At 39.0% G+C, this 12,793-nt stretch overlaps 2 non-coding genes and 1 pseudogene across 2 annotated transcripts; 2 read left to right on the top strand and 1 right to left on the bottom strand.

Moving 5' to 3' along the window:
- Positions 1–4,831: 4,831 nt before the first annotated feature.
- Positions 4,832–5,711, bottom strand: LOC148851027 (ESCRT-related protein CHMP1A-like; annotated as a pseudogene).
- Positions 5,712–6,483: 772 nt separating this feature from the next.
- LOC148851026 (small nucleolar RNA SNOR75) lies at positions 6,484–6,571 on the top strand. The gene has a single exon (XR_016100136.1). It is a non-coding gene; the product is annotated as a small nucleolar RNA SNOR75 (small nucleolar RNA).
- Positions 6,572–6,782: 211 nt separating this feature from the next.
- LOC148851025 (small nucleolar RNA Z105) lies at positions 6,783–6,856 on the top strand. Its single transcript, XR_016100141.1, has one exon. It is a non-coding gene; the product is annotated as a small nucleolar RNA Z105 (small nucleolar RNA).
- Positions 6,857–12,793: the final 5,937 nt, after the last annotated feature.

Genomic DNA, 12,793 nt, shown 5'->3' with positions numbered 1-12,793 from the left:
CAAGAGTTCCTTCACCGCCTGACACATATTAGGCCAAAGGAAACTGTGCTTGATACGAGAGAGGGTTTTATGAAACCCAAAGTGTCCTCCTACTGGGGATGAGTGGCAGTTCGCCATTACCTGTGAAATCAAGGTGGAGGCAGGGCTCAAATAAATTTTGTCCCCCTTGAACCACACTCCATCTCGTTGAAGCAACTTGTGGGAGGGTCGCGTCTTCATCAATTCTTCATAAAATGTCTTGTTTGACCTCTTTTTGTAGCGTTGGCTACCAATCTGCATGTGGTATAGAGATGGACAGAAATTGAAATTCGACCATACGTGACAAGGAATCAACACCTTGATTTTCAACCCCTTTCTTATACTCAATCTCGTAGTCATAACCAAAGTATCTTTGGCAGCCACCGCGTTTGTACTGGAGTAGTTATCCATTGCTCGAGTAAATACTCAAGACCTTTTTGGTCGGTGCGGATTGTAAAAGGTTTCCCAAGCAGATATGGGCGCCATTTCTTAATGGCTTTGACAATAGCTAACATCTCCTTCTCATAGGTGGATAGTGTCAAGGCCTAACCCTTTAGTGCTTCACTAAAATAGGCCACCGGTTGGTTTTGCTAGGTAAGGATTGCGCCAATCCCAGTTCCACTCGCATCACACTCAATCACGAATCGTTGGGAAAAATCCGGAAGACATAGGATTGGTGGTGAAGTGATTGCTTTCTTCAACTACTGGAAGGCCAGCTCTATTGTCTCGTTCCATTGAAATCCTCCCTTGGTCAATTGTTGGGTCAAGGGAGCTGCTATGCTTCCGAAGTTACGGATGAACTTCCGGTAGTAACCTACTAAACTGAGAAAGCCACGAACCCCTTTTGCCGATATCGATGTAGGCCATTCGATAACAACTTGTATTTTGGTTGGATCAACCGACACACCTTGCTCCGAAATTATATGACCCAAGTACTCAACCTGCAAAACACCAAATCGACATTTTGATATTTTTGCAAATAATTGGTTAGAGTACAATATTTTTAGAACAATTCGCAAATGAGATATATGGTCTTCCCATGATTTCGAATAAACTAGAATGTCGTCGAAGAAGACCAAAATAAATTTCTGGAGGTATGGATGGAAGAGGTCGTTCATGAGGCTTTGAAAGGTTGTCGGTGCATTCGCCAAGCCAAACGGCATCACTAAGAACTCGTAATGCCCTTCATTCGTCTGGAAGGCTGTTTTAGGAATGTCTTCTTCTCGCACCCGAATCTGATGGTACCCAGACCGTAGATCCAGTTTGGAGTAGAATTTGGTCCTGTGGAGCTCGTCTAATAGTTCATCAATCACAGGAATGGGGTACTTGTTTTTAACTGTGATGTCGTTCAGTGCTCGGTAATCCATGCAAAATCGCCAAGCTCCCTCAGCCTTCTTCACTAACAAAACCAGTGATGAAAATGGGTTGTTACTTGGCCTTATCAATCCTGATTGCAGAAGCTCCTTCACCATTTCTTCTATTTCCGTCTTTTGATAATATGGGTACCGATATGGCCTCACACTAACTGGTCCCTTGTCGGGAAGGAGCGGAATTTGATGGTCATGTGGTCGTTTAGGAGGCAGGTTGGTGGGTGGCTCAAATACATGAGAAAACTCGGTTAGGAGGTGGTCCATCTCAGGTGGATAGCAACTTGGTTGGCTGCTGCAGTTTGAAGGAACTATTTGGAAAAGGAACCCTGTACCTTGTAATCCATTGCACTCCTTGTCAGTTAAGGCTTCGATGTTGGCTCGTCCCACCCCTGGAAGGTGCAAGAGACTCCTCCCTTCTTAAACATCAAGGTCAGCTGTTTGTAATCCATCTTGATGGGTTCAAGAGTTTCTAGCCATTGTACTCCTAATACCAGTTGGCATGCTGCAACTGGGAGAACGTAGTAGTTAGCAGTAATGGGATGTCCTTGGATGGCGAGAGTGAGAGCCTGACACTGTCCCACACATTCTATCTTTTCCCGGTTGGCGACCATAACTTGGAATTTTCTGTCTTGGTTCACTGGTAACCCAAACTTAGAGACTATGGCGACCATTACTTAGAATGCGTATGTTTGCGGGTGCTCTGCTCCTGTAATTACATGGAAGGAGATCTTAGGAATCGCTTCTTGGTTCTCTACCTTTGGCTCGACATTCTCTGTGTCCGCCTGTACGGGATCCTCAATCATGAATAATTGTGGTCGTTCGCAATAGTGGCCCATAGTGAACTTCTCATCACAGTAATAACATAATCCCTTCTCGCGATGTTCTCGCGCCACCTGGTTGGAGAGTCGCTGGAATGTTGCTGGTGGAGCGCCGGGAACCTAGTTCGTGCGCTGGGTTGGTGGAGGCCCGAGCACACCCGCCATTGGGTTAGGTGACCCCCTCTGGGATACTATGGCTAGTTGGGATCGAACTTGCTGGTTCGATTTCTGTTGTAGTTGGTTCCGTTCCTCAATTGGTCAAGCAACTCCGATCCTATCTATCAAGGTTCTAGGCTGCTTAATCTTCACGTCTATACGAATGTCATCGCGAAGTCCTGTAATAAAACAACTAATGAGAAAACTCTCGGGTAGGCCGTCAACTCGATGGGAGAGCCGTTCAAAGGATTCTTGGTAAGCTGCCACAGTTGTCGTTTGCTTGAGGCGAGTTAAAGCTTCTGACGGATCCTCGTAGTCCATTGAACCAAGTTGTTGTAGCACCGCTTTAGAGAATTCTTCCCATGTGAGCGGTCCGCGATGTTTCGTCAGCCACCTGTGCCATTGTAAGGCGATGCCTTCTAGATGGAAGGAAGCTAAATGCACTTGTTGGTTCGGTACAATATTTTGGAAGTCAAAATATTGCTCTGCCTTGTAAATCCAGCCGCTCAGATCGTCCCCGTTAAATTTCGGGAACGACAATTTTACATGCTGACGAGGGTGATCATGGGTGGAGCTGGAACGGAAAGGGTGTGGGTGTGAGGACTCTTTGTGTGCAAAAGGGTTGGTCTCGGGAGTGGTTCGTGAGGCTCGGAAGGCTTGGAGTTCAGTTAACATTGCTTGCAAAACAACGTTCACTTGGTCGAAACTTGACTCATGTCGCGCTAAGGTCTCGTTGACTTCATTGCGGAATTCCGCATTGGTTTTGCCGCGAGTGTCCATGGTTGGAACCAGCTCTGATACCAATGATATGTTTGAGCTTAAGGGAGAGAGGGAGAGTAGGAGAAGGAGAAGAGAGAGGGGGAATCCCATTGTAGGAAAGGTCATGACTTTATTCCTTTTCTTTAGGCTATATTTATAGCCTTATTGTGCTACAAACTAGGAATTAAGATAGGAACTACCGCCACATGATCTTAGGAGCTTATCAACAACAACAAAAAAAAAAAAAATAGAAATGACTTATCTACTAAAACAGAAATGAAATAGAAATGGCTAAGGCTTATCCAAAATACTTCAATTAAGAAACTACTATGACCGAGTCTCCTGCTGCTGTCGACTTTGACTAAGTCTCTTGCTGCTGTTGCGGCCTAGTGCACGCATGCACATATCATAGTTTTTAGTGGAAGACTAGGCTTTGCTAGAACCAGAACTACAAACGGGTGATGGTTCAACCGTCTGGGTCAACTATGGATTGAAAACCTTGAGTGAAAAAACACACTTTTCAATGAAACTATTTTAAGTAACTTTTCTAAAATAGCTCCCAAACACGCACATTTACCCACATAACACCGCAACAACATATGAGAAACATCTCATCTTCTAACATGTTATTATGTACATGGAGATGTTCCCAATGCATGAAGGTTGTGTTTTGTGGGTAAGCATGGGTAGAGTTCTTGTAGGTAAGAGATCTAGAGTCATTTCAACCCTAAGCTGAACTTCGACCCAATCCAACCCAACTTTTTTAGGTTGGGGTTGGCTTAACTCGTCCCATATTGCAGCCCTATACAAGTGTTTTGATCTTTTAAATCCAAGGCTTTTGTTGTCTGTGTTTGGGCTAACCTGACCTAAGTTGTAGCCCTAATCTGTCTAATTGGCTCCATTTATTTTGCCTTTGCCAATTGCCATTAGGGGTGGCCACGAGTCGAGCTCTTCACGAGCTACTCGAGCTTAGCTTGTGAAAAGATCGGTTCGACTCGGTTTCAACCGAGCTCAAGATCGATATATATATATATATATATATATATATATATATATATATATATATATATATATATATATTAAAAATAAGATAAATTACAAAGACCCCCCTTGACCGATAAGTCATACGGAATGTATTAAATTATCAAAATACCCCACTAAACTTTTTTATTTTCTTTTTTTGCCCTTTTTCTCTTAAAACCTATTTCACCTATTATTTTCCCTTTCTTCTCTTCTTTACTTTCTCCCAATAAGTCTCTTAACATCAAAGATGGTCTGTTCGGCATCAAGAGACGCTTGATTCTTGGCCGCTTCCCCAATGAGACGCCAGTGTCTGTAAATGCAACCCATGAGGGGGTGATCCGATTTCCTTGATCGTTCACAATAATCTCAACGTGTCCATTCTGGTAGACACCAACATAGGAATAAGTCATCCCGAGATCGATACCAATTATAGTCTCGAGCTTCGGAGATTCTTCAGAAGCCACAACTAATCCTAACAAAAATTCCAAGTATTGAAAGAGAAGAAGAAAAAGGTAAAGCAAGTAAGTCAACAGTGAGAGAAGAAGAGCGAGACTCTGCAATCAAACAACTGAAACAAGCTCGTCGAGCATCTTACCCATAGCGAAGAGAACCAACAATGCTGTTGCCTTGTATTTTGCCTCCATCTTCGTTGAATGTTTTTTTTTTTGTTTTTTTAATATAATAAAATTGTTTTATAAAAATGAAAATTTGATTGCTAATTTGTTAATCCATTCTAAAGATACTAACAAACATAGAAAATTAGAAACAACTCAAACATGATCATGCTCATATTTTATCATTTGATGAGAGAGAAAGAGAGAGATTAGCCTTTGGCTTTCAAGTCTGCTAGTCTCCTATTCCTCCTTGGAAACTACTACTCCTTTCTCCTTCAACTCAACTGCTTTATTCCCAGCCTGTGGGAGTTCCAGAGATACTTTCCAACCCGTAATCATTAGCTACTTGTTGCATCAAGGACCCCACCTCCTCTTTAGGAGTAGACAGAGTTGTGGTGCCCGCCATTGACTTCTCCATGAAACTAGCCTGCACCTCCATGTTTACAAAACCCTTTTTGAATCGATCCATGGTCTGAGATATCTTCTCCATGTTCCCAACAGAAAGCGCCCCTTCAAGTGACTTCACTATTCCGCTCATCGACTTCCCAACTGTCTGCAGGTTGCTCTGGCTCTCGAGTCGTGCTACTACAACGTCAAGGCGGGATGCGAGGCGCAGATAGTTGAGTTGCTCATTGCACTTTCTGATCGCGTTTTGAGCATAGATTCTTGTGCTATCCATGTTGCCCTTCTCAATCGCTTTCTTTACTTTGGCCTTCTCTGATTTTTCTTCCTGCTCACACTTCTTCGCTTCCCTAACCAGCGATTTCGATGTGAGCTTCAGCTGGAATATCTGCTCCATTAGCTTCTCCTTTCCCATTCTAGAAAACCCAGATCAGGAACTATAATCCTAGTATTAGTATGCTGGCAAAGAAGAGAAAATTTTTTTTTTTTCTTCTTTTGTTGAAAAAGAGAGGAATTGGTTCTTCTGTTCTTATCGGCTTTGGTTTGATGAAATATCTATGGAGAAGATGAACAGTATTTGTCTCATCTAATTATTATTAGGGTAATATAGAGATTAAAAAATATCCTAACGGCCTTTTTGGACGGAAGACTAACTGAAGGAGAGTTTTGTCTCAAGGCCATAATATAGGGAGTCTTTCTCGCAAAACAAAATACAAGGGGGTTTTTATCACAGATCCTATAATACAAGGGGATCTTTATCATTTACCCATAAAAATATAATAATTTTTAATTTTAAAAATAAAATAAAAAATATTTTTATATATAATTTTTTATTTTTATAAAACATTTTTTCTTAAATCGAACCCGAACCTCGTACGATTTGGATCAGCTCGAATCCACCCTTTGCCATACAAAAGGAAAAGCCTCCACCGATGGGCGATGGGGGGTAATTATGTAATTTAAGCGAAAGAGAACCCTATCTCTAACCCTAAAATCATACGCCTATAAAACGCAATGGCAATGGATTGGCTGTATCCAACATACCTTCTCAAAGATGCTAGGTTCAACCCTATTTTCGTTTTCATTAGCTCTTTAGAAATTTCCTGTGCAATCATTCTTCCGCTGGTTGATTTCTTCGATCTGTACCTCTGTCTCTCTGGGAGGTTGGATTAATAATGTTCCTTCTATTTCTCCCTTTCCCTTTCCCATAGCATTTTTTCCATATTGTTTTTTTAGGGATTGTACTCTGTTGGTGGAGAATGCAGGTGGTAATGATCGTTTTGATTTGTGTTCTTCATAATTTTGATATGCGAGATGGGGGTTTCTCAGTGATGAGCAAAAATGATGACGAGTCTGATCTTATTCCATTCTTTCTCCCGTGACGACAAATCGAGGCATTTGTCTGAGAGAAACCCCTTCAAGTATTTGCATCTTTACTGATGCCGCGTCTTTTATTTTCTTTCGTTATTTTCTTTTTTGCAACAAAAGAAAGGTGAAGCATGATTTGGGTTTTCGACTGTGTTTTTGTAATTAAATTTAGGTTTTGGTTGATTTTCTCTTTTCCTTTCTAATTTTTTTTTGCGTCTTTTGTTTTATTAAGTTTTCAGTTCAATAGGACAGAAGAGGCATGATGATGAAAATCTTTACATATTTTCTGATATTTAATGATTGAAATAAATCCTCCTACTCATTCTGAATGCCAACATCTTTTACTCGATGTCAACATTCCTTTTCTTAAATCTGAGTGCTTTAGTTGTACCAAACTTGTTTCATGCAACAAGTAAAAGATTGTGTCTGCTTGAATCAAAATATCAGGCCTATTGTTGTTTCGAAATTTCCCTCCTTTTCCTTGGGTGTCTCTCTCCAAGTATGTGTTTTCTCACTTAGAGAAGGCGAGGGGAATGTTGTGGCGATGATGAGAAAGTAATTTAACTCTCTTGTTAAGTTGTTGAGGGGTTGTTCCTCATCTCCCATGATTACATTTCAAGCACTTTTGAGCTACATCTTTCTCCTCCATTTTCAACTTTCGATTGATTTTACTTGCTCGATTTCAGTTTCACCCTCTATTTTAACTAGGTTTTCCTTGCGTTCTTTTCATTGTCTTTCCTTTTTTATGAATCTTGGATCTTGTATTCGTGCATCTGTAATCTGCATTACAACGAAACAAGTAGTTTTTACAAGAACAAATGTATTTATTGCTAATTTGGCATTTACAAAGAATCAAACAACCCATTTGAAAAAGATCATTTGGAACAACGAAATCAAAAGTGGTGGAAGGAAATTTAAAGTTATACCTCTGTACCACCTGACATTTTACACACCTAAGATAACTTTGATTTTAAGGACTAAAATTTGGGTTTGTCTTTGGAACTGTGGGCGTAATAAATCTTGTTACATAGCGCCACATCAGCATTTTACCCAACTATAGAGAATTGCAAAATCAAGCAAGGCGTAGTGTTTAATAACGTTTTAAGTGTAAATAAATGAGTTTATTATTGTTTTTTGAAAAATTTGGACATGTTCAATGCAGATTTCTAATTTTCAAATATATGCTAAAATTTATCCAAACGTGACATATTCATCTCGGTATTTTAGCCCGTTAAGGCTGTTGATTCATGATTGTGCGAAATGATTTGAGCTTTAAAGCAATGCTTGGCTTTACCTGCTCGAGAAAAATTGTGTGAAAACTTATCTTATCTTCAAAGATCTGTTACATTCTAGCCTAAAACAGTAACTATTTTACATTGATCTTAGCACTACTGCGTTACTTTCATAGCTTTTTATGAAGTTAAAGATTGGAATTCACAGGCTCGTTTGGAAGTCTTTTTGATAAGTTAATTTGCTCAAGTTTTTGCATGAAAAATCTGAATAGCCTGAAGTTAATTTGGTAGATATGTATCTTTTTAAGTCTTTTTGTGTTTTTCTGTGTGAGAATAAAACACTTAAGACGCCAAAAGCTTCATTTTGAACTTTTGAAATCAACCCAAAATGAGTTTTTTGTGTATTTTGACTTTTGGCTGTTAGATACACATCACTGCAGTCTTGTGGGGGGTTGATTTGAAATCCTTTGCACAGAGTACAAGTGAATAATAGAATTATACTCCCACTGCAAATTAATAAATTTTAGGATGTGTTTGGAATCGATGTAAAATGCGCCAGTGTAAAAGTACATTGATGGTGTTTTGCATTGAACCTTATAAATGTGATCTTGATTTACACTCCTTCCAAATGCCAATAAAACTAGTCCAATGTAAATATTTACATCAATTTTGATTTACATTATCTCTATATGCAGCCTTAGAGTGGTGTTTTTTACTCTTAAATTGTCTTTTTAATTTGTTTATTTTTACCAAATGTATTGTATTCATCTTTAATAAATCGATAGAGAGTGGACATTTTTGTAATTTTATCATTCAAATATATATATATATATATATATATAATTCAGGGTACTAAAGTGGTGCGCTCTTTAAACTGATAGCTTTAGAGTGTGTTTTGTTCCATGGGTCTTTATAAAAGAAAATGCTGCCATGTCTATGCCAATTAGGTGTGGGCGTTTATTGAGTATAGAAACCAATGTTCAAAATATTGATAAGTCCGATATGTCATTAGGGGTGTATCGGGTGTTTCAGTACTTGTTTTACTTTTTTATATATTGTTTTTCAAAATTGGTTTATAAGAGTTGGTCTAGGATCCTTCCATCCCCTGAACCGGTCAGATCCCAATACATCCATTATAGGGCATATCGAAAGGGTCCTGGAACGATACGTATCAACTAATATGGACTGATATGTAACGATACTTTAAACCTGGATAGAAACACTGTTTAATTTAGCCGTTTATTAAAAAAACATAAAAAACTGTAACACGATTTGTGTGCCCGGAGATGTTAAGGACTTGGGGGTAGCGATAAGTTCTTGCTTTCCCCAACGGCATGACATTTCTTCAAACCTCTTGAGGATGTAGTGCCGATGTGGTGGTTCGAGTAAGATGATCCCATGCATCATATGCCACGAAGAAGAAATGCTTTTCACCCTAGTACAAAGATGATCTGTATAGAACTGCCGCTATCGTTTGTCGCCTGTACGAGCCATCGTCAACCTGAAAGGCTGATACCTTATATTATTTCCATTGTCGTCAGTATCCACATTTTTTTAATGTTTTTGCAGATCTATACCTTGACGCAAGTCTCTCGTGCACCGACCTTATGGAAGTTTCTTCCTGCCATCGACAGCCCTCAGTGATAGAATTTTGGATGCTATCTTACATTGAACGTCACAAAGTCATTGAGGAAATTCTTAGCTGATAAAAAATTGTTGAACGAATGTAACTAACTATTATACAATACTCCTCAATTGTTTCTTCTGCAACATAAAAAAACATGAGTGATTGGGCCCAACAGGATAAGTTCCATTATGCCACACTATTTGGGGAACCAGTTGAATTTTCCCAGGGGAGAAGCTTAGGTTGGAACCATTAGCTTATATAATTCAGAGTCAGAGGCAGAGCTATGGCGTGAATTTGACGCTGAAAAAATTGGGTCCAGCAATGCGGTTGCAAAGAAAGTGGAGGCCAAGGGTTTATAGCTCCCTGGAAGTAAAAAATGGCAAAAAAAAGTGTTGGAATGTGATGTGGAATCAACCCTAGATGATCCAAATTTCAGTGCTCCACGCCCATCTAATGCAAGCATTTCCTTTATTTATTAGAAGAGAGTAAATAAACAAACAAAAGTTAAAGAGAAAATGAGAGAGGAATTAATTTGCCTACATAGAAAAAATTATTGGACATTAGACTCTTTTATCAGCCTCATTAAAATTGTATGTCACAAAGGAGAAAAACAACCATTGAGGGTAGTTTGGATGGGCAAAGGGTAGTTTGGACCACTGGAACACTTAAATGGCACCCATACATCCACTGAACCTGTCGTTTTGACTGTTGAATGCTATTTTCATCCAAAATCAACTGTTGGATATCAAAATATGCAAGTTAACTGTATTTCGACCATTTGATCGATTCGATGGCACCCAAATATCAAGGAAAGGTGCCACACTGGATCACCTAGATGCCCATTTCTTGAAATGCCCTTGCAAACAGAAAAAGTTCATAAAGCATTTATCTTTGCTGAATTGGCAAGTGCCTTTAAACGCTGTTTCTTAAAACGCCGACCCTAAGCCCAACCAGACAACGAAAAATAAAAGACATTTAAAGTGATGTTGTTTATCTGATAAACGACCCCCCCCGTCAGAAACACCAACAAAACCACCAAACATATACATTGTGTATGCACTTGGTAACTATATGTAATATATCCTTACTTTATCAGAGGTTTTCTTCTCTAGACAGAGAGCCTTTCTCGAGGTTTTCTTCTTTGTACAGAGGTTTTCTCTTCCACCTTCGCTCCACTGGGGTGGCTCCCCTTGTGGAGCCCCCATCTCCCTTTTCTTTTCCTCCTTGTTCTCTCTATTCTTCTTATTTTTCTTCTCCCCTTCTCCCCTTTTCTAACTCCTCTCGCCCTTCTGATTTTTCCATTCCTTTGTTTCAGTTCTTTTTTGTTACTTTGTTCTTTTTGTTATTTTCTTTGCTTCTGTTGTGCAGAGGACTTGGTTCAGGTGGTGAACTCTTCAGTCTTTTCTTGTTGGGCGGTGGCCACGATCGCTGCCTTGATTGCCATCCATGGCTGTTTCCCGAATTCCAAATTCATTGCTGTATTGGTACAAGGGGTAATTTCGCTGCTGGTTGCAGTTTTTGGTGGCGGTTGCAGTTTCTTGGTGGCAATTGCAGTTGTAGATTCCTGGTGACTGTTTTGGTGGAAGTTGCAGTTCACCAACAAGTTCCATGGTAACGGATGCAGTTATTTGGGGTTTTGCCGTTTTTTGCGGCTTTCTCCGGTCGTGCTATCCCTGACACTTCACCCTTTTCTTTAAGCGTTCCTCCTGCCTTTTTCTCTCTTATTTGGTGGATGGAGCTGCATTAGATTGCTGTTTATTCTAATGCAGAAATTTCTTTTTTCTCTTTTATTCACTAATTTTGTATATTTTGTTCTTTGTAAGAATTTGTCTATGGGCTTTCTCGCTTTGTACTGTTATCAATTATTTGAATTCATACAAATTTCTTTGTTGATTGAATGAAATATACGTTACTGTTGCCTTAAAAATATGGGGAAATTGAGCCATTTTTCTGGGACATGCGTTTATGGTCACAAAAATGCGATTTTCTTGGACAAAAATAACGGGTCAAGGTGCTTATGGCAAAAGCGTGGGTTAATAATTGACCAGTCAGCAGTGGGCCAGTGGCACAAATTCCGGATTTGGGGTAAAACCCAGATCCAAATAAAAAAAGCCTTGAAAAATGAGCGACACTTTTACATTTGGGCAGCCCAAAGCCTTGGTTTATCCAATCGTCGTCCTATTATTAATCATCAATTATTCCCCAAAGTAGTCCATATTGGCATTTTAAGGTGATGCCACTTGTCAAATACAATGTAAGAAAATAGGGTTGAGTTAAACTGAATTGAAAATGGGTTTGGATTGGCATTAAGAGATCCCAACCTGCTATATATTAGGATTTAGGAGGGTTGGCCTTATGCACTGTAACTGAGTTTCTTTTAAGGGTGCAAATAGTATATCCATTTCCCTGAACTCTAGTATTATCCCATTGAGATTATTTAAATTTGATATGTTCATAATTGGATAATTTGAACAGATTATGGATTCACATTTATCTATTATTCCAATCCATTAATATTTAATTGGTTTCACAAAAAAACCACTAATATTTAATCATACACACTGGTATATACTTATACTATAAGGTGGATATTTGTCTTGAATTTTGTAGGTTATAAAAGTTAATTCCAAATATTATCATATATGGTTTATACTCTACGCTAGTAAGTGTAAGTATGAATGTCTACCAAAGAGTTGTTTTAATTCTTCAAGAGGTCGGCTTCAAAAGAAAAGACAAAAAATACTCTCCATGAAGTTTTTTTTTTTTGATAATTAGTCTCCATGAAGTTATTTCCAAATCATTTTATTTATGATATAGAAATATCAAACCATTTAGGGTTGTTTTATCGATTATATTAATAATATTCATATTCAATTTATTAAAAATATTCAAATATTCAATTCTGGTTTGGGTCTGATCTAAATTGAACCAAAGATTAAGGCTGCATTTGGCTTGATAGAAAAATAAGAAAAACAAACAATTGAGAGAAAGTTCATAAGGAAATATGTCAGTTGTTTAGAACTTTCTGCTCAAATTTCTAATTCTCTCTCATTTTTCTATCAAACCAAACATAGCTTAAAGAATCAAATTCGGATCAAGGTATATGCAATTCGACCAGTAGCGCCCAATTTTGTTGACATACGACTATGAAGTTTGCAGAAACGTAGCTGCTTCTTTTGGGCGTAAGTCATATTAGCCAACACCTTCCGGCATTTGGACTTTGCAACATGAACCTGCGAATTACACAAGTGGGAGGAAGTCAGAACAGAAAGATATGGTGAATGCTAAGGCGATGTTTGGTTGTAGCTCTTAAGCCCATATTAATCACATTGTTTGTTCGTTGTAGACTTCGTAGTTGGGAGAGGGAACGGGGAACAAGTGAGCACGTGCTCCAACTTTAGAAACG

The sequence above is a fragment of the Nelumbo lutea genome, chromosome 5 (genome assembly GCF_056320005.1).
Source record: "Nelumbo lutea isolate HS-2025 chromosome 5, American lotus-T2T, whole genome shotgun sequence".
Classification (NCBI taxonomy): Eukaryota; Viridiplantae; Streptophyta; class Magnoliopsida; order Proteales; family Nelumbonaceae; genus Nelumbo; species Nelumbo lutea.
Note: the sequence above shows the minus strand (reverse complement) of the source record. Positions and strands in the feature narration are given on the sequence as shown.